Raw genomic sequence first — 23,479 nt, 5'->3', positions numbered from 1 at the left:
CTGGGCTACTTCAGCCAGTGACATCTGTGGCATGTAACATTTTACAGTGTTCCGGTGGCCATTCTGCAAATGTGACAAGTGGGTGTCAGCTCAGAGAGCCATCGGCTTTTTTTATGTCTTTGCATCACAGATAAATTCCCTTGTGTTTTGCGTTTTGGTGTCCTTAGTTGATTACTCATGCTCAAGTGTGAGAAGAAATACTACAGAGTTAATTATAATCGCTTTCAACTAGATCCTGCAGCAACTCCTGCAATAAATTTTAAGAATATCAAAAAATACGATACCAGCAAGGATAGAGTGAAACTTTGTACATGTAGCTGGAAGGGAAGAGTAAACAAAGATGGACCCCCCCCCCCCCCCCCCCCAAAAAAAAAACCCCCACTTGGGTGTAGAGCACCACAGGAATTTGATATAGACAGAATACACAGAAGACAGGAGACTGGCTAATAATTTGCAGCCCAGGAGGTACCATTTCTGTCGAGATCCAAGACATCTCGGCAGCCTGACCAGCCTGAGAGTTTCCATCCCTTCCCTGGCGAGGAGGACTGAATGGGCAAAGTCACTGGCACAGGAAAAAGCAGCGAGGCCCGCAGCTTAGACGATGTGATTCTTTTACCTCGGCTTGAAAAAGCAAGTCATCCCTTGCAGAGGATTTTCATGGCTGCGTTCTGATTCACCCCCTGCCCCTCCATCTCCAGTGCTCAATGATGGATGGCACTGGTGGAAAGGCACTGCTAGCTTAGTAACACAGATCTTGGGTTTTGGGGGTTTTTTTCCAGAGTATTTGGTAGCAACTGAACTAGGGATATGGATTGATAGGCGTTTCAATAGGGTTTGGGTGTGTTGTGATTATTTAGTCTGAATGTAGATGATTTCGGTTCGAGTGATGCACACAGTCTGCGAATTTGGTGCTGCTTTACAGCCGAATCACCAAATGCCACCTGTCTCTGCCGCAGACGCGCGTAGGTATGGTACTCAAACCGTAATGATCTCCTACAAAGCTCTGCACAAAGAAGTGTTGAAATACATAGATGTGTAAGTATTCTGCTGATATTTGGGAACTTGGCGGAGTAGCTAACAAAGCAGGAATTTCTGACAAAATTCCTGATCGCACAGGAACGTGAACCATTTCAAACTGCCATGCTATATCCTGAGTGTGAAATAGGTTTTAGAAAACTGTTACGTAAGAAGGTCTTGCGAAATTACCTGCTCAAACAACGTCATTACGTGCCTCCCGTAACATTAGCAATAGGAGCGAGCGCATTACCCTGAGAGAGGCAGGTTTGGGGGACAGCATGTGTTGTCATAGGGTTAGCTGAAAGTCTCCTGTGTCTTTGCTGTCTGCAATCCTCTCTGTCACAAAGAAAGTGCTTAAAAAAGCCATCTTCTGAGTACATAACTGGATGATATGTTGTCATTAAACCACATTGTAGTCCGTGGTTTGCAGTGTGTCAGAAGAGCGAACAGCAAAAGATAAATAGGATTCCCAGAAGAGTAATAGAAATTAGTAAGCGCTTTCAGATGGTAAAAGAATTTTCTTGGATACTTGGTGATGGGGGCAGAGTACAGACTGAAGAAAAATGAAGGGATCTGATCTTTTTGGAACAGTGGAGCTCCTTATGCGTGATGTTTTATCATGGAATCCTAGAATTGTTTAGGTTGGAACAGAGCCTAAGATCATCAAGCCCAACCATTAACCTAACACTGCCAATTCCACCAGTAGACCATGGCGCTAAGCACCAAATCTGCATGCCTTTAAAATACCTCCAGGGATGGTGATTCAACCACTTCCCTGGGCAGCCTATTCCAGTGCTTGACCACCCTTTCGGTGAAGATGCTTTTCCTTATATCCGATCCAAACCTCCCCTGGCACAACTTGAGGCCATTTCCTCCTGTCTTATTGCTTGCTATTTGGGGGAAGAGACCGACCCCCACCTGGCCACAGCCTCCTTTCAGGCAGTTCCAGAGAGTGATATCCCTCCTTGTCTTTCTTGCCTTTGTGTATTTCCCTGTTGAGACTTAATTTTTCTACTAGCTCTTCAAGGCAGGGGCTCTCCCGCCAAAGGCACAACAGGACTATCAGTTCAGTTGGGACAGTCCATTAGATCAGTAAACGATGGTAACGTGTTTGCTGTCTCCCTGGCTGGAGCCAGTGCCTTCCTCTTCCTCTTGAAAAAGCAAGCTCAAAGGTTTTCAAAACCTGAGATTCGATTTTCTTAACTTGATGCGTTAGATTTGTCAAGTTGTTTTTATCTGCTGTCTACTGTAGCTTGTTTAAAATCTGCAGTGGCAATAATTTGCTGACAAAGAGAATGCTTTTTGCTTTCAGCTTTTCAAAGTTACCTTAAAAAAAACAATCCCGGGTCTTTAATTTTGTTTACTACTTGATGCCTTAGACTCCCCAAGCATTCTAGAAGGAAAGCAAGGAGGGAAAAAAATGGTAATGAGAAAATTCCTAAAGGGTTCATTTTGAAAGCCTTGAGCTTGTGAATGGATCAGTTGATCAAGTTTTCTAGGAAGTAAAGCTGCACCTTTAAAGCTGGGCACAACTTTCCTTCCAGAAGGGCTGAAATGCGTGGCTGGAACACTCTTCCTCCACGTCAGGGTCTCTGCGCTTTTGTGTTCATTAACTATCAGGCGCTCTGAGAAGGAAGTTCTCCTTGCTTCTTGTGTGTGGAAGTTAAAGCATAGAGGAGTTAAAGAAACTTTACTGGGGTTTCTGGCAAGTCAGTGATGTTTTCTGAAATTCAAGTCGGGGCCTCTGAGTGAAATCCTGGTCCCACTGGCAAAACAACTGAGGGGGCAGGTTTCTGCACTTCCTTGGTATTAATAACACAAATAAATGAATTCCTTTCTCCTGCGGTTCTCAAAATGCTATGTAAAAAAGGAGTTTAGGATCTTTATCCTTGTTCTGCAGACAGGGAAACTGAGGCCACGTGCAACAAAGCGCCATCGCTCAGGCCATTCAGCAGGGAAGTGGCACCCTCCGGAATAAATTGCACATCCTTTCTGTTCCAGACGAGCGCCCTAGCCGCTAGGCGCCTCTGCCATCCCCTGCTACACGACACTTGTGTAAGCAGCTTGTCATCTCTAGACGGGATTTGAGAGGACTAAATGGCAGCGCTGGTAGCATGCTAGCTGGGCAGAGTGTCATCTTCCTCAGTGCCTCACGTTGCACTGCCTGCATGTAACCTGAGATAATGGAAGCAGAGGGAAGCAATGCGTGTGATGTTATAGAAGAGCCAGTGCGGTGAGGACAACGCATTTCTATAAATACAGGCTGCAGATGCCTGACCCTAATGGGCACTAGAGCGAGCCCTAGAGTGCTAGGGGATTCGGTTGTTTCTGAAGGGCTGGGACACGCATCTTTCTTTGGCAAGCAGAAGCTATGACTTAGAGTGTAGATGTTCTTCTGTCCACTTCTTTGAATACCGTTTTCCCCTCCTTTCCTCACCGGTATTAATTCTGGGGCCTTATATCCCTGCTTTCTCCTCTCCTGGTAGCTTCCTTCATATCTTCTTCACTGCCGTGGTGGGACTCGGTGGGGGCCTCCGAGTCATCTCTAATAGCCTAACCCTGCATCCTTTGAAGTCATTTTAAATGGCCTGTCTCTGATCCAGCACGAACGGTGACAGGTCCTCCTTCCTTAGAGCTCTTGACAATCCTTCCCTTAATACTGACCAAAAAAGATGAGTAAAATACGTTCAGCAAGCGCATGGTGCAAGTCTTCAGATGTGTAGACAGGGTACGTATAAACTAGTAGTTTATAATAACGTAGGGATGTAGTAGTGCATTTTACAGAGATTCTCAACGCTACCTCAACGATTACAACAGATGACATAGATTTATTTATTTTTCTTTTTAAAACATCTCTAAACAAATATGTTTGGGACCGGGTTTTTTGCAAGAGAATGTTTGGCTTCCTCATGGTTTTTAGTAGGGATTTAGGGGGCAATACTGACATGCAACAAAAACTAGTAGATTGGGATGGAGCTGGCCTGAGCAGCCATCTGATTTCAGCCTGTCATGCCTGAGAGAGAGCTCAGAAGCCCTCTGGTAGGGTGCCCAGAGGCTTGGCAAGACGGGCTGGTGCAAACAGCTTCTTCCCAAAGAGGGCCTCGGGGAAAGGAGCGGAGAACTGGGCACGGAGCGTGGACTGGAGGCTACAGCATTGCTTGATCTTCGGGACTGGGCAAGGAATGACCCGCTCCCATCTCCAGTTCTTGGTGTCTCTGCAGGATGGGAGCGATGGACTGCTGATGTTGAAAGGAGTAGAAAGAAGCAAACCTCCAAGGGAGTAACCAGGACAGAGGCTGAGGGCTACTTGTCCCGGCATCTGCTGTTGCTGAACGCAGGCAGCTGCGTTGGGTCGCTTGTGGGTAAGAAAGAGAAACGGGTAGCAGTGTCTTGAATTTACAGAAGGCAGAGCAGGCAAACAGCTGTGTCAGCTGTTCTACCTTGGCTTTCAAACACATCTTTTTGTGATCAACTGTCTCCTCTGGAGCGTATTCCTGCCGCAGCTTCGCACCTATTTCCTGGCACTTGGTGTCTGCCCTGTCTCAGCAGGGGCAGGTTTTGTATGTCCTGTGCTGCGAAGCAAGCTCTCAAGAGAAGGAATTGGCTTTCACTTAACCTTTGTATCTCCTTCTGCGATTTATCTTTAAAGGCACATCTCGAGCATTCAATGGCACAGTGTGCTTTAATATTGCTACTTGTCTGAAAACTCTGCTAGCTGTAGAAGCCAGAAATGTACGTTTTAATACGCAGTTAAAAATAGCTTGCTTTGTTTTTAGCACCCTCCCCTACCTGGTATTAATTTCCATGGAGTTGAAGGATTTTAAATTCTCTCGGTTTCTGTGATGGCCGCACACTGAATTTGGAATATTACCCTTTCCAAACAGAGTTTTAATGACATCAACAGTAAGTTTCTTCCAATGTACCGAAATCCTTACGAACTGCAATGTCTTAAAGGAGAGGGAACTGCTGAGTACTCTGCCGTGTTGTTCTTCTATGGGTTTTTTTTCATTCCTTTTCTTTTTTCTTGTACATTTGAGTTGAACACAATTCAATTCTTCATTAGGTGTTCTTGGACTGGTAACAGCATTGCTTTGGCTTTGTTCCTCAGTACAAGCTAATGTAAGAGTGCCATTCCAGCTTTCCTAAGGGGAAAAAAACAGAATAACCTGACAGGCTAGTTATCAGGCTGTGGTTACGTGTTCAGGTCTATCAGACTTGCAAGTTCATCGGATAATTTGGCAGTACCGACTTCATTTGGACCAGGTATGAAAGCACAGTCATGCTTTTCTGTTTCGTAAACTAGAACGCATTAGAGTGCGTGGTAACCGAGCTGGCTGCGGCAGAATAGGCGGTATCTAGTCAGTCATAAACATTGTTCCATGAAATGCTGAAAACCTTGCATCGGTAGGGTGAGCTTGTGCAGTCTGGCGCTTGGTACTGTGTGGCTGCGGAGCTCTTGTTCTGCTGCGACGCTTCCCAAACCAGGCTCGCTGTTTTTTGGCACTGCAGCTTCTATTCCTCATTTACTGTTATGGTGATAAGTTTGGCACTTTACTCGGAGAGCTTCAAGAGGGAAGATGTAGCAACGGGGTTGGGAGAAACCCTCATGAAGGAAGGGGATGCATGCTAAGAGCTGCATCAGACTTGAGATATGTGTAAGGACCCTCTTAAACTCTGTGACCAAAGTAGGCTGTGGGAGATGAGAAATACTTTGAAGGGGGCTACAGCTGCGCATCCAGGCTTGGAGGGGAGCTGGAATGCCTCAGGGAACGTATACGGTGACTGGCCTAACAAACTGCGGATACGAGGCAATGGAAGGACCGGGACTATCTGCAAACAAGAGAACCAGCAAAAGTACGAGTGTAACAGAGAGAGAGAAGGCGATGAGAAGATGACAGGCTTGGAGGCAGACAGGGTCACCGTGTTAGGAGGAGAGCTTCTCTGTGTCAGGTACTACCTGAAAGACACTTGAAGCTGCAAGCACAAAAGCTCTCTCTGTCTTTGATTCCGCCACTGCTTAGGGGAGCCACGTATTAGGTGGCTTTGTAAATAAAAGGTCTTGTATCACAGCGTTGGGACCTGATGATCGTTTTTCATCCTGTAGTAACTATGCAATAGTTACCTTGTAGGGGCAAAAACCAGGGGAAGTTTTCTGCTCTGCACAGTTAATGTGCTGGTCTGACTGTTATTGCTATCGCTTATTACCATTCTTTCAATCACAAAAGTTTTAAAAAGCTTTAAAACTGGTTTCCCCTGTTTCCCAAAAGTCTTAGCAAAAAGGTAGCAAGAAAAAGTAAGTGTTATGAAGACTTAATTATAGAAGGAAGATCTCTTCTGAGGCTTAACTGGAGGCTAATAATGAGTTTCCATTGCCTGGAGGTATGTTGGGATGAGAAGAAAACGGGTAAGGCGTTGGAGTGGAGGCTAAAGCTGCTTTTGTTTCCTCCGTGCTGCAGATGAATAAGTGCGTTCCTCTTTGTACCTCCATCTGTAAATCACAGGTGCTAGCAGCTCCTCTGCGTGCCTGGTCCACTTAGATACTGAACATTTTGGAGCAGAGGCTGTCTCTGAGTCTGCCTTTGTGCAGCACAGCAGGGTCTCAGTCAAAGCAGGGTGCTGGCAAGTCCTGCGCAATAATATCCAAGTGCTATAGTCAAAGCTGTCGTTACCACAGCTACGCTTGCTTCAACAACTTAAAAAAAGAAAGAAGAAAAAGAGATACTTCAGCCATAGATGAGCTGAGCTGATTAATGCTGGAAATAAAATACTTTCCAGAAGACTTGCAGTGTCCGAGATGGAGGGGAGAAGGGATTTCCTTGGGAACAGCTTTTGAGTTTTGTATTTCATCTCTCATGCTTGCCTTGAAAAGGAGGACGGATGTGCTCTCTTTGCTTGTCTACCAGGAGAAGTAGCTGCTAAGTAAGGTATGTGATGGATTTAGGTAGAACTGGAAGTAAGGCGTATTCTGGTCTGAGAGAGTTGGCTGCAGGGAGTTAATAGACTTATCCATCTTACTGTCTGTGATAGAACTTTTGTGGAGGCGCATCTCACAGTTTGAGCGAGTAGTCGAGTCCTTTTGGGTACAGAACCAGGACGAAGGCAAGTGTGGACGCCATGAAGAGTAAGCAAAGTGACGTAAGGGAGGAGCACTGTGGAGTTCATCGCTGAACCCCAGAGGTTGCCGATGTCTTTGATGCTGACCTACATAAAGAAAAGAAGGAGGCTCTCTTCTCTTGCTTGCCCCTTGGTTGCGAAGGCTCTTTCTGCTTTTCTCATAGCACGAAAACACACACGCAAAGCTTTCAGACGTGAAGTTACCGACCTACGAGGCGCTGCTTCCTCCTTTGGCAAGGGGACCAGCAAGCTCAACTCTCCTGGGTCCCCCGCTCTGCTTCGTTCCCTTCTATTTTTCTTGGCGGCAGGTGTGATCTGGTCTTCATCTGGAGCTGGACGCAGCTCTCCCTCCTCAGCACGGCAATAATTTGTTATTGCTTATGCTTCTTGGCAGCTTGAATCCAACCGTGTTCTGTCTCCTTGTACGTACGTGTGCGTGCTGCTGTAAGGTCCAGGGCAGGAGTACGGTTAAGGGCTTAAGTAGAAGTAAGTGGACTTGGCTTGTTGAGGCACCGTGTTTCCAGGAGAAATAGATGAGGGAAGGGATTAAACGAGGTGAGTGGTGTGAAGGGTCAGGTGCTTGGAGAAGGCCTCCCAGAGGCAGCAGAGAAGGCCAGACTAGCTCAGTCAGCCCCAAGATGGGCAGTTTGGACCACAGACAGATAGCTGAGGCGTATTAGTTACACTGGCACTAGGTGAAGGGCTCAGCTTACACCCGAGGCGTAGGCAAAGCAAATTGTAGTAGTGGGATATTCCGATTTGTTCTGGACCCCGTGCCCTCTTTGCTGGCAGCAGCAAAGTTAGGTTTTTGTGGCGTTGCCCCTACTTTTGCTCTCGCCCCGATGGTGGCTGGCGTTGCTGCTCTTGGCTTTCAGAGGCTTTAATGGAGACGCTCCCACAGTCGATTGGTCAAATGAAGGAAAATGTCACAGGGGGGAACTATTTTGATCCCTTTCACTGGGGGGGCAGAGGGGAGGGAAGAAGGGGGCCATAGTAAATGTCATAACAGACCTGAAGTTAAAAAGTGTTCCTCCAAGCTTGGACAATGTTTGCTGGACTCTGCCTCTCTCTTTGAGCTGGTGCGAATGTGGAGGGTGAGCTGCTGTGAATCACTGTTTGTCCTCCTGCTAAAGGAACCCGATGGAACACCTGGACCTGTGGACGGACTGGAGGTAGGTCTGGGCAGCCTGGTCTGGGACTGGACGCCGAGAGGCACAATCATTCAGGAGGGATGCAGTGACTTCTAGTCTGAACTCCTAACGCTTCCTTTCCCCTCTGTGGCAGACTTGGCATTTCACAGAGTTTTTCCTGTTGATGCAGGACATGACCAGTATAAGACTCTCTTGAGATGCAAGGTCTTGCACACCAGGTTCTGTTATTGTCATGCAGAACACCTTTCTAGACAGTTTTAGGAGCTGGAGAGCCCTCTGAAAGCAAGCTCTAGGGTGTGATATTTGTGCCTTGCAACACGTTTGAAAGAATACAAACGTTCAGTGGAAACCGGTCCGTTTTGCCTTGTGTTAGTGCTTGCTTAATGGATGCTATGTGGATGATTACAGAGTGATTTGATGAAAATGGTTTTGGGTTTTTTTTGTCCTGTGCTAGCATACTACAGTTAGTTCTTGGATAACATCGGCGTTGTGCGTTGTTGTCGGTGGCAAATGCTCTCCCCAAGCCAACTTTTTGATCTGTTTAAATCGTTAAGATAAGCGGCATAACATCTCCCTGGATCGTTGTGATAGCAAGATAAACTGCGTTCGGCATTAGGAAAAGAAAGGCTGTATGTCTGTCTGCATCTCTCAGAAGCTGTTGAATGTTTCTAGGCCTCCATCTGCAGCCATAACTACCCAACTCTAACCTGCAATTATTGGGAGCAGAGCCAGCAAATGCTGCAGAGTTGGAACTGATATTCCGAGAACTGTAGAAAACAAAGCCGGGGAGCAGAGCGGCAGAGGGAATTGGTTTGTGATCACCACGTGTACGAGAAACAATGAGAGACAGAGGAAAACAGGGGACGTGTATAATGGGCTCTGTGTTTCTCAGAGAGACCTCGTTAGGAAGATGTGGAATAAATAAGTCTTTGAGCCATTCCCTTTTCCATGTTTGAAAGCCTCCTAAACATGTCATCACAAACCATCTGCATGCTGAAGATGTGCAATTTGATAAGGTATGATAGATTGTGGTATAAGTGTGACAATAATAAGGGCATGTCTAAACATACAGCAAATATTTTCCTTCTCCTGTGGAAAATGTTTACACATGAAAGAAGAGGTTTGGTTTTGTCGGCCAAAGTAGTAGATGATGACACCAAAAGCAGATGCCTCTAGTAAAGCTGATGTCTTGCAATAAGCAAATGAATATTTGGTTTGTGCTGACTTACGGGTGAGAGGAAACATGTGGAGAGTCCGTTGATATCTCTGCAAAAGAAATGTGATTTGCTAGTACAAGAAGGTGAGTGACTTTGCGATAGGAAGTCAGTGAGGAGCGAGGTCACGTAGGAGGCGGTTGGTGGTTGGTTCTTGTTTCAAGAAGGCCCGCTAGCCGTTTGGGACCAGCGAACGCTTCTCCGTGGAGCAGGGGAACTGAAGTACAGGGATATATTGCTTATGCCACAGGAAAGGAAAAGATGGGGAGGGCTCTGGAGATCCGAGCTGGCTGCTGCAGCTTCACCCGCGAGACCGAGAGTCACAGGGCAGCGACTGCAGCTTGCCAAGAAAACCGAGCTTGTCCTCGGCAGGAGCCGCCGCCCCGCTCTGAGTCCTTCCCCTGTCACCGGCTGCATCTTGTGCCTGCTCCCATCCTCCAGCACCGATGCGAGGGCAGGGGTGGCCGGGGTCTGGCCAGGAAACCCTGTGTTAGGACAAAGCACGCTCGTCCCCGACTCCCTTGCTGGGAAACAACTTGCTGGGAAACAGCAACTTGCTGTGGGAGCGCTCAGGGCTGCTCTAGGCTGCAGCTCAGGTGAGAATGCGAGAAGCGTAACGCTGGCTTACAGCCAGTGGTATTTGTTCTTACCATTCTTCCTCCTTTTATTTTCTTTCCCCACCCCCAAAGCATGGGAATGTAGTAATTGCATTTTGACCCAGTTTCCAAAATCACTGTAGCATAGACTTGGAAGGAGGGTGGGGGCAACCACTTAAGAATGAAACCCAGCCATTAGCTAGTACCAGCGGGGCAGGAACATCAGCAGGCTGTTAGAAGTATGCACTAACAGGCTCGTAGAACAACTGCTATCTTGCGTGTTTTTATGGAGAAGAAAAAAAAAAAGTAATTGCCTTCACATTTTTTGATATTTGATCCGTGATACGCAAACCTTAAAGACCCGAGTTCAGGTTGACTTCGGATGAAGTACTGTAAGCATAGATGCTTGTGTAAAGTGCCTGGATTTTCAAAACTTGGCTGGAGTTTTCATGGCAGCCTTTCTTGTGGGTATTTCTGGCACCTCTGGCTGCCAGTTGGAACGCGGGGCTATAGATATGTGTGGAAGTGGAAAGGAATGGGTGTGAACACTTGTGTGGAGTAGGAGCCTTTTAATAGAAACAGGCTTGGTTTAAGATGGGTTTTTGAAATGCGCAAAGACTTGGGGAGCAGATGTAAGTACGAAACCCAAACCAATTTCCTCATTCCAGCTATTAATACAAGAGGGGAAGAAAAAGGTCCTTTGAAGTCATTTCAAACAACGATTAATATCCTTTGGAATCTCCCCATCAACTCAGTAAGAAGACTTGATGTGAGAGGGAAGTTGGAATTTATCCTCACAAAAGAAGATGGGCAGCAACGTAGAAAGACCATCCCAGAAGACGTTGTCCTGGATGATGGGAATACAGTTTCCTCTGGCTTCTGCTGCATCGGTGTCCTCGCTGCCTCTGATGCCATCCTGGATCAGGAGGCTGCCCTGGCAGTGAGGCTCCCTGTTGCTTTTGGGCAGGGAACTGTAAAATACTAACTGAGGGGCAACGGGAAGCAGCTGTGCACTGCCAGGAGAGGTTAGTCAGAAATTCCTTGACGGGGCCCCCCATCTTGGGTTTGGGGCCCCCTTTGCACACAAGCACCATTCCCCTGCCTTCCCAGTTGAACCCAGCGATCAATTTGCAATCTGGTGGTGTTGCTCTCGTTTCTGTATGTGAGTTTGACCCTGGCTGTGAGCCGGCATGTCCATTAGATTGTGTCAGGGCGAGCATCCCAGAAACGGATACTGCAGGTGGAGAGTTTATTGCTTCATTGGTACACGTGGAACCGCAGCGGGACCCTCGCCCTTCTGGGATCTCACCCTAAGTGATGCGTTAAGCATTAATACGTTCCAGGTGAAAAAGGCTTGAGCTAATGCCACTTCAGGGGCATAGGTGGCACCTGGAATAGCTGCACAATAGGCCCAGGAACACCACCCGTGCTTGGACGTGCATGATGCCGTCTCTGCTGCAGTAGAGAAACGAAGGATGTTAGTGCCCTGGGCTGCGTCTTCCCACCAAAAGCAAGGCTGAAAAGGAAGACAAAAGCATGCCCTGGAAGGCAACTCTGGTGCTCCACTGCAGGAATTAGCTTTGTAAGAAAATGCTCTGGTCTCAGAGGAGGACCTGGTAGGGTGCCTTGAGGATGTCCTCTCCCTTGGTGGGGAAGGATGGGAGCTTTCAGATGGGACCGTGAGCGTAGGGGGGGAAACGCAGGCGAAAAGTTCAAGGCTCTGAGAGATGGAGATATTCCTCGTATGTTGGTATTGATAAAATGACATGTGAGGTTCTCCAGAGGAAATATTTTATTCTGGTGTTGTGTAAGCATAAAATGAAAGCTTGCCCTTTGACAGCACTACTATTTTCTTAAAATGCTCCACCAGAACATGCTGTCCCTTCATATCTGTCAATACTCTGTCGTGCCCAGAGTCCCGTAAAGCGCACAGAACAGAACGTTATCTCAAGACAGTTGTCTCCTGCTGCTACATAAATGTTGAGGTGAAGCCTGCCTTTATTAGTTTTTAAGGCAGGAGATATTGTTTCTGCACATTTTTACTTCATACAGTGCCTTAACTTCTATTAGTCTTAAGCTGATATGCCTTGAATTTATTTTGCTTACTGGAAGCCTGTAGAAGCTGAGGCCAATGGCGTACTTCGTCTCTGTCGTACCTGGTACAGCCGTTCTTGCAGACTGGTGCTTCTGAGGTGCTTCACAACAAGGCTGCACTGCCTGCCCTTACTGTTGCTCGCAGAGCACCACGCAGTCCTTGCCCTTGAACTCCTGCTCAACAAATTGCCTCCTTCCCGTGGAGAGGAGATAGGGGTTTGCTCTGATGTGGGCTGTTTGCTGCAGCCTCCTTGAGGGACTGCTGCTGGAGGTAACCACAAGAGGTATTTAAATAGGTGGTTTCTGCAACAGGTCTCGTGGGCAGATTTCTCCTCGGTGCAGTTCCTCTGAACTCGCTGGAGTTGCCTTATGTAAAGTGCACAGCTCGCTATTGCTGAACATCGGGAACAACGGTGAGAATATCTGAGGGGGTTGGCTGGGGAGGGTTCTCATACCCAAGGGTCTTCAGATGGGGCGTGTTGTCTTGGGGTGACTCCAGCTCAGGTTGCTTCTCCCTTCGTTTGGGATGAATCCCTGAGATCTGGGGCTACTTCTCGTCTGCCCGAGGTAGCAGAAGCTGCTGCGGCAGAAGGCTGCTGGGCTGGGAAGAGCGTCGAAAGAGCCAGCTCTCAGTGATGCTTTTTTCCCTTCCTGCCTCATGGCTTTTGAACAGTCTTCTCACAGGCAGCGTTGTGTTCTGCTTCCCCTTTCCTTGTTCCTGCGTTTCTTAAAACTGCAGTAGGATGGGAGAAGGGCTGCAGCAGCAGCGCCGCTCCCTCACGAAATGTTGTGACGAGAGAGGGAAGCTGTCGGTGGTGGGTTTTTGTCAGGATCCTCCCATGGCAGAGGTAGTCCCCCAGCACCTCTGACTTCTTGCAGGAGTGCTGTCTCTGACAGTAGCAAAGGGGTCGCGGCTGCTTGCCCAAGAGGGACGGGGCAAGCCCTTTGCTACTAACATTGTGATTGTGCGTAATCGCTGAGTGAAAAAGAGCAGAAGCATTTTATGCGAGGTTTCTTTATTATTTTTTTTGTCCTTGTTCAGGCTTGGACAACACATTTATCCAGTCTCGCTTTCACTCTGCTTTTTTTTTTTTTTTCCCCCCTAGGACGCTTTGCTCTTCAGACGGTCCTAGAGTGGCAAAGACCTTTTGGAGTTACATGTGCTCCTGGGGAATTGTTGTTTGCTATAAAATAGCTGCTTTCGGTTGGAATTACCAAACAAATAATTTAAAAATCATTATGTCTTCAAAGCTTTATTTATGGAGCACAAATTTCTGGCTAAGTATGACTTGCCAATGTTCGTTTTTAAATGCTTTGTTCAGGATATGTTTATATAAAAGAGCAAAGAAAGAGCAAGAGAATCCAAAGGAGTGAATGATAATGCCAGTGTTAAATTATTTGAAGGGAGAAGCGAACTTTTCTCATGATGCAGAATAGGCAATGGGATAACCCACTGAAGCCCTTCCCAAAGGAAAAAAAGAAAAATCAAAATAATAAACGAAAGCAGCCTTTCGTATATAGCGTTATAAATTGTGTCCTGCATAAAAATGACCTGGAGTTTAGAAATGAAATGACAGGAGGGATAATATGATGGAGTTAGTTCAACTTTATGGCAAGTGCCAGTTGCTCCCGTGTAGCCTTTTTCTCCATAGCAAAAGAGGCCTTCCCCGGGGAAAAACGGGCAACACTTTAAAAGCTAATCAATGGAAACACTGTTGTTCACTGGGAGTAGAGTCTGTATTATTACTATAGGAAAATGGTTAAAGGCAAAGAGCTGAGACGAGCTGAGGAGAAGAAGAAGAAACATTTAGATGAATATCTGTTGATTAAATTGGCTAAGTAAGGGAAAAACAATATTCCGAGAACAATAACCTGACCGGTACTGGAAATCAATTAATGATTAATTGTCTGGAGCTAAGCAATATAGATCTCCGTGGAGTTTACTATGTAGTTTCCTGTTGTGAGAGTTTTATAGCTTTTTTTCAAGTATCTATCACTACACATGACCTGAGAAGGACGCTCAGGGGTATATATGGTTGGATGAGGTAGAGAAGTCGGTAATTTATCACTACAGTAGCTGGGGTACTGATGCTGCCTTTAGAATAAGAGGGAGCCGCCCGTATCTTGACCTCATGGTTGTTGAAATGACAAAAAAGTGTTTATCAAACGCATTTCCTATAAATATTGGGTTTGTGGCTTATACCATCAAAAAGGTTTTGTTCTGTTTCATCAGATTGAGCCATAGGCAAAGCCTTTCAGATCCCGTGGCATAGTTCTGCATGCGTTTGCCTTGCGAAGAGAGCGTTCCCCAGCGGGAGGGATTTCACAAGTCGCTTTTTACTGGGGCGTGCCATATTTTGGATTTCCCGCTGTTGCCGTTTGGCACCTCCACTGCCCTGTGGAGGTGTCCGCAGAACGCTCCATCTTGATGGAGGCTGTTGGATAGAGGGCAGCTTTTGAAGAAGAGTGGAGTATCTGATTTTGGCTGTTACCAGTTGGAAAGCTGTTAGACTGGAATACCTTGGTTAAGCCTAGAGCTATCCTCTCTCTCTTGTCAACAGCTGCATTGGAAGGAAAGTTCTGTTTCAGAATCGCCTTACCGTGTTTCACCTTTTAGGGGCTCGGCACCTGGGCACAGCAATGTACCCAGCTGGGATTTTTTTTGTATCGGGAAAAGATGTCGTCTTGGATTAAGAGGATCACGGTGACTTGCCATTCAAGCTACTCTTTCCAGCAGGATATTTGGTGCTCGAGACCAGATGCTATCAGTGTAGGAGAGGCAAGGGTTCAATTTCAGAGAAGCGGGCAGAGGTCGTTTCCCTGATGTAGATTGCCTCCTAACCCTAATGCCTATCCCCACCTGCTTATTGGAAGGCATCTTCAGCCAGCGGGTAAGAAGGCTCCTTGAGGGGGCTGCTGACTGGTGGCAGTGAGTTGCGGGTTTTGCCTGTGCTAGTCATGTTGGTGGACTTGGCCTCGCACTGAGAGCGGGTGAGATGTCTCCTTCACCCTCCAGTCAGCAATAAAATATTAGGAGCTTTACTAAGCTGGTGCATAGTGAGAAGGGTTTTGATAAAGACGATGGTTGAAGCTTTAAAAGGATTTTGTGCTCAGGAGAATCGGTCTGGACTACAGTACAGGTGCTATACAAAAGGACGGAGGGCATGTCGGCCCGTGTCTCAGAGCTTGAAAAAATTTTTTTTTTTTGGCCCAGGATGCCAATAGCTGAGGAATGAGGAAGAGAAACTCATCTAAATGACAGCTGGGGATGAACCTGGGAAAAGAATAAATCCTCCTGCCGTAACTACTGCCTCTCTCACTAGCAGCCCACCCGTTTCTATTGTACAGCAGAGAAGTGCTTCCAGTTCTGCACCCCATTTTTATCTACATACAACTACCCTTGTGCTAAAGGGGGTGACGTTAGCCCTATGATTTCTCTCCTGTTCTGAGAAGTGAAAGTAATCTCTGTCCCTCTGACCTGTTTTGTGCACAAACTCGCTCTGAAGGAGCACTATGTTTGCAAAGCACATAAGTGCTTCAGCTGGCTGGGCTGCTCCGTTCTTCTTCAGCCCTCTCCTCCTTTACTCATTCTAGAGGGGATGAGTATTTCTTGTTTCAATACCCCAACGGTCGTAGGTGGCGGAAGCGTTGTGTTTCAGTATCCTATGCTCTGGTGGTTTTTGTGGGTGTATAAACAAATGCTCTTTCTTTATTTTAACAAAGCCCTGTGTTTTTGGCTCTTTGACCAAAGGCTGGTTTGGCTTCGCGCCCTCCAGCATGGAGCAGGACACAACTCGAGGCGTATGAAATCAGTTAGCTTTCTCCGCTGCTCCCCACGGCCGGGGTGCTCGAGCTGTCCCGCAGCAAGCCTGGCTTGCTTGCTGCAAAGGGGACACCGGCCCCTCGCCCCTCTCGGGGGGCCGGAGCTGGGCTTTGCTCTAGCCCCGCTCTCCCGGGGGGGAAGCAGGGTTGCTGGTCTGATCTGGGGGTGACTGTGGCCAGGTCCTGGGGGGGGGGGGGGGCAGGTTTCCAGCAGAGGGCCCCCGAGCAGCGCCACAGCCTCGGGCAGCCTCCCTGCCTGCTGCTGTCCTGGCCCCGAGCAGCTCTGGGGCTCCCCGCGGCACTGAATGTGATAGGCACGGCAGTTGCGTGCCTGGAGGAGTTGCTCTTGCTGGAAAGATAAGGGATGTTTTTGCAAGGAAATGTGAGTGGTTTAGAAAATGCAATCCTGGAGGTAGTAGTTGGTAAGGGGCTGGCTGGTCTTGCTTACAGATCTGTGTGAAACACAAACTTGTCGTCTTCCCAGTCAAGTAGAACGCAACGCTTATTTTCATATATGCTGATCTCCAAGCATTTAACCTTCCAACCTTAACTAGAGATCTACTGACAATCTTTTGAGGCGAATATGCTGAGCTATCAGAAGTTCTTAGGAGTACGGAAGGTACCAGGAGCAATTGACCCAGACTATGAAATCCCCACAGCTCCCTTCTGCTTTTGGCATGAATGAAGAGACTGTTGTGGCCTATATGGCTATCAAAGTGATCCAGGATTGCTCATCGCTCTCGAGCAGACGTGATGCATTACTAATGCACACATTGCAAAAAAACCCTTCCAAAAAATCCCAGAGCCTCGAGCCTGCAGCGTTTGATTCTGTCTTCCCTCAGCCGAATGCTTTTTTCAGCACCTCCTCTTTCTGCCCCCTTTGAAGGGTGAAGGTGCGAGCCAGCGCAGGGGAAGTCGGGGCAATTTGGCAACTTGCTGCTTTGGGCCCTGCGCGGGGTTTCACAGGGAGGGGCCAGACACTCGCTCAGGGGGCTGAATCGGGACTCTTAGGGAGCCTGAAAAGTCAGCTCCCCGTTGAACGTTGTTTTCACAGCTACCTGAAGCAGGACTCTTAGAAAATGCAGGACCTGCTAATCAAGTTTCAAAAGGTTTACTTCCATTGGACCTCTAATAATCAGCTATCAGGTAATGCTTGCTGAGACATCATGTTCTGTTTGGATTTCCTGGGAAATGGATGGAAAGGGCAGACGAGTCCTGATTCTTGGTGACTTGAATACAAATATGAGAGCTACTGAACTGGTGTTTTGTGGTTGCCCTGAGGAATCGGTGCTATTGGACTAATTTAGCTGTAATACTAAGGAATGTAATGCAGGAATTTTTTCCATTGAGTTCAACGGCTAGATTGAGCTGCATACCTGTATCTTTTTAAAACAAAACAAAACAATCCCCAAAACCTCAAGGTCCTAAGGAATAGCCACGGTCCATGATTGAGTCCTGAAAATATGTGTGATTGATTTTGTTGATGTAAAGAGGATTACTTGCGTTCACAAGTGTGTTCAGGGTTGAGCCTGCTTTTGTAACTGATGACTTGGCACTGACCGTTTGTCGACAAAGGAAAAGATACAAAAAGCCTTTTAGACAAGTAGAGCTGCGCTCTCTCTGCACCTACTTCTTTTGATTGAAATAGCTCTATCTTGTGAACTTTGTGACTTACACTGAATTACTCCTGACTTCATGCAATGCAAATATTTTATCGCTTGGTCGTCTGCACGCAACCCTGGAAACGCAGGAGCTGCCAGTTTCTATCTAGTTCAGCATCGTCTCTGACTGGCAACGCTGCGGTCAGCACGAGTGGCTTCTGAGGAATCTATCCGAAATGCTGCAAGATATATTTATGGAACAACCTGCCCACGGGGAAAGTTTTACCCTACCGAGTCCACTGAGCATGTGCGTCTATGTGCTCTCTAATCTTTACCGTCATAACTTTGGCTGTTCTCATTATCCGTACGCATGTCAGATGCCGCCATTGACAGTGATACCTTGTGCGACCTCACAGGAAAATTGTGCGCTGGACGAGAAGGCAGAAAAATAATTTCTGCCTATCAGCGGACGTTGAGTTGAACGTGGCACCCTGGCCCGTGCCATCGCTGTGGCAGGCTTTCTTGCCTCGGTCCTGAGCGGGACGTTGGCTTTAGCGAAGGCCGTCGGCACACCTTTGCTTCACAAAGTCTTTGTGCGCAGGGCCGAAGCCAGCGGACTTGAAAGGCGGGTTTAAACAGAGAGCCAAAGGCTTCCCAAACAAAACCGTGTCTTCGTGGCCTGTTCTGTGAATGGAAAGTTAGCGGGCTTTAGTCCTGAGCAACAAGCTTATCTCCGTTTATTAAATCAAACAGAAGAAATGCTGGAAATGACCGGGTAATTTTTAAGAGGGACTATGCGGGCCAAAGTGGGGAAGGAATGGCAAAAGGTACGTATATGCAGGACGTCGGACAAGTTGGCTCTAGCTGCTGGTTTTTGATTTTGTCAATCACAATGACAGGCAGGATTATTAGGTCATTTTACTTGGGTGTTTCTCTGTTCGTAGAGTGTACTCATTTTCAAATTTGGCTGAGATAACTGCCTTGGCTCTTGATTTAAGGACTCTTGGAAATGGTTTTTATAGGGTTTTAGATCATTAAATGGAGCGATGGTGTATTTAAAGACTGACTTAAAATCATGCATCCTAATGTCAAAACATTTTTTTTAGCCAGAAAATGAAATGCATAGGTTTGACAGGACAATATTTTTAAATTACAATGAATTGTGAGGAAATGGAATGGGTATGGGTGTTATTTAGATGTGTTACTAAAATAGGGAGCAAAGAGCCAGCTGCAGAGGACCATCCAAGAGGTGCTTTCACCGAGGGACTGGAAGGCTTGGGGGGGATCCTAAAACCCCCGTTAGCTGTCTAAGTGGCAAGAAGCAACAGCAATCTTCTGAAGTAGCTACCGTGTCTTTTCTTCAGGAGCTTCCCAGTTCATTTATAAATAGAAGTGAAGTTGAAGGTACAAGCTAACTGGAATATCAGAAGTGAGTAAAACAACAGAGAGTAGTCCTTGATTCGGAGCCGCTGCCTACGCCTTTGGGAGAGGGGAAGATGTATATTTATTTTGGTATTTGAGTTAGGACTTGAGCATACAAAGCTTCTCAATTGATGTAGTGCTTTGCTTTTGTTAATACAGGGACTGTCATGAGCTGAAATGAAATACAGCTCTGAAGTGATGAAAGGCCTCGCTATGCTGTCAGAGACCCAGTGGAAACCCATTGATTGTTTACGAACAGGTACTTGAGGAATTTGATTTATTAAAGGGAGCAGAGGAGCCCCAGTCCTGACCAATTCATGTGGAGACCACAGGTCTGAGAGCTTTCACGAGAACTTGAAAAAGAGGGTGAGGGCACCGTGGCTTAAGGCTATTTCCTGCTTTGAGCGCCTGGGGAAAGCGCAGAGGTGACAGCGGCAGAAGGGAGAGAGGGAGTTCCGCAGGGAGATCGCTTCAGCAGTGCTCTCGCTCCAGTCGGCAAGCGCTGTGGTTTCTGTTGCTGCTGCTATTTTGCCTGGCCGATGGATTGAGTATTATTCCCTAATACAGAATTTGGACGGGTGACAAAAGTGGAGCTTGATAGTTTAGGAGTAGCTGAAGAGGCAGTTGCCGTGTGGTAATCCTAAACGTTGTTCAAGTGGAGTTTTTCCTCTGCAGGGCTACAATAGTTTGCTTTGTTCCCTTGAGTGCCCGTGTCCCTTCCGCTGATGGATTGCTGGTCTGCCATGTTACTCGTGAGCCATTTGCAGAGCCCCGTTGTTAGTATTTTATGGATCTTGTCGCCTTGGCCCGGACAGTAAAGCTGAGCACGAGAGCCATGGCTTACTGAACGAGATTGGGGACGTTGGTATTAGCCTGGTCTTCCAACACCACTCTGGAAAGAACTTTTGGAAGGGCAATTAGTGTAAACAGATGTGTATGTGCGTAAGAGAGAGGGGACTAAGCCTACATGCGTGGGCAGCAAAGACTGGTTGGTGATAGGCGAGCCTTGTCCTGCTGGAAGCGAAGGACGAGCACCAGGTAAGATATTATTTCGTTGCAAAATGAAAACGAACTGACCGAATGATGTTTTCTACATTTTTGCTGGTTTCGTGCTCGGCAGTCTGTGCTTTTGGCCGAGATGCTCCCAGGGTTGTGTGTTTTCAGTAGCGGGGGTCCCGCTGTGGGAGCGCGATACGCTCTTTTGATAAGCTGCAGCCCCCAATAAGCTGCGGTGACATGTCTCCCTGTATCACCGGCTCGCTTGGTGGGGCGGCAGCTTGCCATCTCCTGGGCTGAGGCGGAGGGGGGCCGTGCAACGGCTCGTTGGCATGGGGTGGTTGGCGGAATAGCTATAAAAAGCCACCCGGCAAGCGCCGAACTGACGGAAAAAGTGACGCGGCGCGGCCAGCACACCGTTGCCTTGGCCGAGAGCGCAGAGAGCGGGGATGGGCCGGCGAGGGTCCCCGGCGGCCGGCTCCCACGCTTGCCGGGGCTCCGCAGGGCAGGACCGCTTCTCCTCCCTCCCTCCCCGCCCTGCGCTGGGGCGGCCCGGTGGCCGGCTCTCCCCTTGGCCGCCCGGCCGCGGAGCACCTGTCCCGGCGGGGCCCGGGCCGGCCGGCGCGGCGGGGAAAAGGGGCGAGCCCGGAGCCCCGGCAGCCCCGGCCCCGCAGACTCCTCCTCCGGCCTCCCCGCCCTTGGGGCCCCGTGACGCCGAGCGGCGGCCGAGCGGCCGGGGAGGGGAGCGGGGGATGGGATGGGACGGGATGGGAGCGGGCGAGGGGACGTCCGAGCCTGCGGGCGGCTTTAAATGCGGGCCGGGCCGGGCGCCGCCAGCACAGCCGCTCCGCCAGCACAGCCGCTGCGCCTCGCCGTCGCCGCTCGGCAGCGGGGACCTTCCGCGGGCGCTGCGCTCCCCCTGCGCTCCCCTCAGCCCGGGCCGAAGCCGGCAGCGAGGCAGGCAGACGGGCGTGTGTGCGCACATAGGCAGACAGGTGTAGCTAGCCAGCCGTATTGATAGAGGTGCGGGTGGGGAGCCATGCTCCGCACCGCCTGCTGAAGCCGCCCCCCCGCCCCGCCGCGCTCAGCCCGCTGCTCCCCGCCCGGCCCGCGGCTGCCCCGCAGCCCCCCGCCCGCCGCCGAGCTGGAGGAGCGCCGCAAGCCCGAGCCCCGGAGGTGAGCGCGGCCCGGGGGCACCTGCGGGAGGGGACGGGGGAGCGGGAGGGGTGGTGGGGGGGGGGGGGGCTCGGCCGGGCCCGGCGCACCTGCCCGGCTGGCTGCCTTCGGCTCCTTCCCCGCCCCGGCGGCGGGCAGCCGGGGCCGCTGCTCCGTTAGCATCCCGGCCGGGGTGGGCTTGCGCGGAGCGGCGGCCCCCGGACACTTGTAGCCAGCCCGGCTGTGGGAAGCGTGGGGTGGGCCCGCGGGGAGTGGAAATACCCACAGCTTTCACAGCCAGGCAGATTCCTCTTCTCTCGGTCTCCTTCGTACAGTGTTTGTCCCTATAGGTGTCATTGTCTGGCGTTTGTTATTTGGTGAGGGCTTTAAAAATACTTCGTAGTGTTTGAAAACTTTCTTATTTTCACTTTAGTAAGTTGCCAGCAGCACCCGGTTGAAGGAAATGGTATTTCCGCTCAAGTTTCTGGTGTTCCACCTGGTATGTGGCCGTATGGGGATATTTTCCTAGCTGAGACGAGCTCCTTGCTGGTTGTTTTCCCTTTTGTGGGCTTCCTGCTAAGCCCTGCAGTCCAGAGCTGCTCTGCTCGAGAGCAAACGTGGAAATGAGAATTTAATCATCCTTTTGTTCACATACCCCTTTTTTTGGTTTGTTTTGTTTTTTTTTTTTTTTTTAACGACAGCATTAATTATTAACGGCTTTCCTCTTGGTTACAAGCGCATCCTTTTAGTACGTACGTTCAGGAGGAGCCAGTGTACTCAAATGTACCGAGAGCTTCCTGGTATTGCACGGTGTGAAAGCGGTGCCGGGCTCTGTGCGTGCGGCAGGAGCTCGATTGAATCCTTGCACAGAGCTCCGCCTGTAAGCGAAGTCAGGTGCGTGAATAGCTGCGAGGCTGGGCCCTAGGGCGAATCCTGACAGTAACGGCTCCGTCGGAGAACTGCTCCACGTACGACAGGTACTGGCTTTCTTGGTTTGGGGAGGTGTGCTTTACTGCGCATCTAAACGTGACTTTGTGCTTAGGCTGCTAGCTACTTGGTGGCTTAATTGTTCTGGTTATTCCTGAAATGTACATATTTTCCATTAAAAAAAAAAGTAAGAAATGTGGCTAGCTGGATTTAACAAAATGTGCAGAGTTGCATTTTGTGTGTGGGAACAGAATTTGCTACTTATTAATTGCTGATGTGCTAGTCTGAAGGAATATGCCTGGTTCTATTTTGGTTGATAATCAGAAGGAAACGGTTTGTGCATGAAGAGTAAGGTACAGAGACACACCCCCCCCCCCCCAACCAAAAGAGCCCCAAAACTTAAGGCTCCCAAACCCCAGCAACTATTTCATGACAGGCTTAATATTGTCCCAGTAGTTTCCAGTCGTACGCAGAACAGTTAAATGGGATTGTTGGCGTCTCTGTGCTCGTTCCCATGCTTGCATGTCTGTGAACCCGTTTGTCATAGCCTGTGTCCTTCCTTCTCTCGCTCGCCGTGGAGTGCTGAAGCGAGTGCTGATGGACCTTTCCTAGTGACTTTCAGCGTGCCAGAAGATGGTAGAGTTGAGTTTTGCAAGGCTCTGTTACGGCGGGCGGTATTAGTTCTCAGTAAGCTCACCTACTGGTGAGTGTCAGTGTGAGCTGAAGGGTGAGTGTTAGTACAGTCTGCAGCGGTGCTTTTTCTGGGACACTCTCAGCCCCCCTTCTGCCCCCCCATCAAATGTGAAGGAAACCGAGACTCTTTTTAAATTTCCAAAAAAATGTCACGGGGAGGATTTGCTTGTAACTTATTCTTTGCTCCTGCAGAGCGCGAGTTTCACGTTTATAAAACCAGTGGCTGGATTTTAAGGAAAAGGCTACTCCTAATTATTTCCTAATTTCCAAGATTTCAAGGGGCTGGCAACTGCAGAGGAATGACCAATAGCCTAGGAGGAACTGGCAGCGGGGTGTGCTGCTGCTGTCCAGAGTTGGAAGTGGGGCGAGAAGGAAATACGGATTGGCTTTTTTCTTTTTTTCAGTTGGGAGGAGGAGGGATAAAGTTTTCATTTGTGTGCACAGGGCATTCCGAGCAAGTTAACACCCTGTACACATCTATTCAGCTCCCAGCAACGTCCGGCAGGTTTTTCTGTTGCTCACAACTGTGAAGATTTTTCCTTTAACATTCCATGTGACGACTGTAAACCTTGAAACTCCTCTGCAGTCAGACAACAACCTTGTAGACTGGTGTTGTATTGTGGTATTCCTCACAGGAGTTTTTCCATAGGCGTTCTGTAGAGGAGCTTTCAAAATGC

At 48.7% G+C, this 23,479-nt stretch overlaps 1 protein-coding gene across 8 annotated transcripts in view; it reads left to right on the top strand.

Annotated features, from left to right (window-relative positions):
- The window catches only part of SLC4A4 (solute carrier family 4 member 4), a 215,976-nt gene that overhangs the window by 22,747 nt on the left and 169,750 nt on the right, over positions 1-23,479 (top strand). For 2 of the 8 annotated variants that reach the window (XM_075750854.1, XM_075750849.1), the window contains exon 1: positions 20,820-21,203. The exons of 4 other annotated variants lie outside the window; for them this stretch is intronic. The gene's annotated coding sequence lies outside the window, so the exon portion shown is untranslated. Of the gene's footprint in view, positions 1-20,768; positions 21,204-23,479 lie in introns of those variants that run through there. 2 more of the 8 variants (XM_075750856.1, XM_075750853.1) reach the window with 2 other exon arrangements.

The sequence above is a fragment of the Balearica regulorum genome, chromosome 4 (genome assembly GCF_011004875.1).
Source record: "Balearica regulorum gibbericeps isolate bBalReg1 chromosome 4, bBalReg1.pri, whole genome shotgun sequence".
Lineage (NCBI taxonomy): Eukaryota > Metazoa > Chordata > Aves > Gruiformes > Gruidae > Balearica > Balearica regulorum.
Note: the sequence above shows the minus strand (reverse complement) of the source record. Positions and strands in the feature narration are given on the sequence as shown.